This window comes from Cydia pomonella, chromosome 17, assembly GCF_033807575.1.
Source record: "Cydia pomonella isolate Wapato2018A chromosome 17, ilCydPomo1, whole genome shotgun sequence".
Taxonomy (NCBI): domain Eukaryota; kingdom Metazoa; phylum Arthropoda; class Insecta; order Lepidoptera; family Tortricidae; genus Cydia; species Cydia pomonella.
In genome coordinates this window covers 13,822,993-13,826,459 of record NC_084719.1, presented here as the reverse complement: position 1 = coordinate 13,826,459, position 3,467 = coordinate 13,822,993, and positions in this window count along the sequence as shown.

Below are 3,467 nucleotides of genomic sequence, written 5' to 3'. Positions count from 1 at the left end.
TCATGTTAAACCGTTAAATGCGACGAAAGCGCTTGTAGACGACTTTCGCTTATAGACAGTCATACCCACATTGGCCTTCGTACCTACAACCAAAGAGAATTGAATAGAGGTAGGTTGTCAAAGAAAACTTTGTAACCACGTAATTGTATAATTTGCCGGATTTATATACAAATTGTCTACTAGCGTATGTGGTATTTATTGAAGTGGTTGGAATTATGTTACCGTTTCTTCTTGTATTTCGTGTGGTAGGTGTATATGGTTTAGATTTTGTATTTTTGCTACTTTAAAAATACACATACATTGTATAATTTTCCGGATTTATAGAAATTCTTAAACAGAATAAACAATTATTTTATTTTTATTTTTAATCTTACCGGGCATAACCCAAAGGTTATGGCACCATCGCTCGAAACGATGCCGTCATACCTTTGGCCTTTGATCTATTAGATTGCGCCACTTTTTGATATTTAACCAATTTAACACATATCAGTGAAACAATAAGTGATCAAAGTCAAATCGAGTTCTAAAAGTTTTAATCGTGTGTCGCAACATGGCAGTAAATTTACTATGGCTAGAAAATTTTCTTTGACAGTCTACCTCTATTTCAAATTCTCTTTGCTACAGCGGAAAGTATGAATAATGTGAATCTATCTCTAACGCATATCTTTTTTCGCTCTTATCACTATGCTTCAATTACTACTCGGAGAAGTAGCGAGCCGAGCGCACCTGAACATGAACAATATGATATACGCACTTGAGGCCAATACCGTGAAGTTACCTTTGAAGTTAGTTTTTTTTACAGCTCAATGATAAAGGACACTTGAGTTAGTAAGATGTACTACGAGTATAATAACTTGCTCATTCAAATCTTCTAGATTTAGTTATTGTCAGACTTACAAACATTTATATTATACGTAAGCTACATTCTCTGAAAAGAAATAACTAAGTATGGCGATATATGCTTTTATCAAATTTTTTTTAATCAAAAACCTTGGCAATATTGAAAGCTTTGACAAAATGGAATATTGGCCACAGACACTTCCGTCCTACAAATACAGTCGGTAGCAGAATAGCACTACCTACAAAACATGTAAACTTTATATGGCTTTTCTAGAAGATGCCCCAGCGGCGGTGGGTTTTACAAGCCCGCTGCCACTATTACCTACTATTCATTTTTAAATTAATTTAATCAGAATCTGTATCAATAGTTGAGCTAGATTTGTAAATATCATATGTTGTCGAATATATGTGGCAGTAAAGGGCCCATGAAAGCTGCCTAAGTGTAAGGCCTGAGTGGACGCTCGCAGCGGGGCATGCAGCGTGACGTCGGGTTCAAAAGTAATTTGAGCAGCGTGCACTGAGGCCACTCCTATACGTTTGCATTTGTTTAACATGGACGCCGCACGCCCGACTCGAGCGTCCACTAAGGCCTAACAATTAGCAAGCCTTGTTTTAAAAAACATTTGAAATAAATAAAACACTGCGTCCATCAACTCTTTTAATTCAAGATTCAACGTTTGGTTCGGTATATCTATAATACTGATCATGTCTACATCACAAGTTGCTGTATGGCTTTAAGGAATTAGTCCTATTGAATTAAATAAACGTTAAGAACTTAGTAACTTAGTTTCACATTGTTTACCCTGACTTAATTAAACCATATTTTGAGTACTGGCAACAGCCTTAAATAAAAGAAAAAAAAAATCTCACAGAAAAGGTAACCTTGCAAATCTGCCGTGCTAACAACAAATGCAATAATCACACTTGACAATTCACGCAATTGTGATAAACAATGGTTCTCTTTGAATAAGTTCTTTATTTAAACGACGTGCACTTTCATGCACTTACGATAAGCAAGGTAGAAATAGAAACTTACGAAGTAAATGCCTGCCACGGCAAGGTGCCTTTTCTGTGAGAGCGCCACAAAAATCTGCACTTATGGTACAACTTAATCAGTACTGTAACACAAAGAAATGCGTATTATTGTATTAGTGCAGATAACATCTTAATTTAATAATAAACTTTTCACCTTATAACGCTAACGACAAAAATAAAATTTTACTTTTAAATAAAATCAGATATTTGACACAACTCTCATTATTAGATACTTTGTAAATGGAAGTATTTTAACTTAGAAAACAAATATTCAACAAGAATGAATCAGGGACCGGAACCGGTTACCAATGACGGGTACCCTATTGGATCGGGTATTTGATAGAATTGTTTTTTACAAAACCAAGCAGTACGGCAACTAAGCCGTACGAAAGTGTAACCAAATCAATATAGTATATTTTGGGGTAACCTATCGATCTTCCGAAACTGACTTGTCCGATTTTCACTTGTCCGAAAACAGTTCCCCGATTTTTTAAAATCCATCTGCTTTGATTACCATACTTACGAAACGCCGCTGGTTTGTTTCCCCGAATTAACGTTTTCCCGAAACTCAATAGCCCGAAGAACGTTTGCCAACTTTATTGTTTGACAACTGATTTGTTACCCCACTTTTCATAATTCCGATGCTACGTTACACCTAAATTTCATTACACCGAATGCCATAAAAAAAATTGCAACAGATTTTATTAATTATTCCCGGCATTTGGAAATTTGTTGCTTGTCGCTTTTTTGTGTTATGATTTGGTTTTTGCGACTCTCGTGCTAGAACAGTGGGTTAAGTAGGTTACAACTGCGACTCCGCGGAAAAAAACTGGCACGAAAAGTGGGTTAGGTTAGGTTAGAACTGCGACCCCGCGGAAACAAACTGGCACTAGAAAAGTGGGTTAGGTTAGAACTGCGACCCCGCGGAAACAAACTGGCGCTAGAAAAGTGGGTTAGGTTAGGTTAGAACTGCGACCCCGCGGAAACAAACTGGCGCTAGAAAAGTGGGTTAGGTTAGGTTAGAACTGCGACACCGCGGAAACAAACTGGCGCTAGAAAAGTGGGTTAGGTTAGGTTAGAACTGCGACCCCGCGGAATTACAATTACGCAAATTACATTGCAAACTCATGCGATTCGATGTTTTGACACAGCGGAAAAGTAATATTTCGGAAGTAAAACTTTACGCCAAATAAATTAGTTGGCAAATGAAACTTCGGGATTTCAATAAGTGGCGATTCGAATCATAAGCGAAATGAAATTGCGACGAAATAAAAATAGGGGACATAATAATATGGGAAACGTAATTTCGGGCAAACAATAATTACGCGAAGTGGAAAAAAGGGAAACGTTTTCGGGCTAATAATATTCGGAGTAACGAATTTCGACATTATGATAGGTAACCATATTTTGGGTATGTCCTTACCATATCAAGAACCCTTAATAAGGTGTCTCTATCCATTATTTTTGGAATGCAGTCTTAGTTATTTTAATCTCTGCGGCAAAGACATGCTAATAACGGAAAATGGTAATAACATTATTAAACGGTAAGTGGTAAATATTTAAGCCTATTCGACACGGAAACTACATTAAAA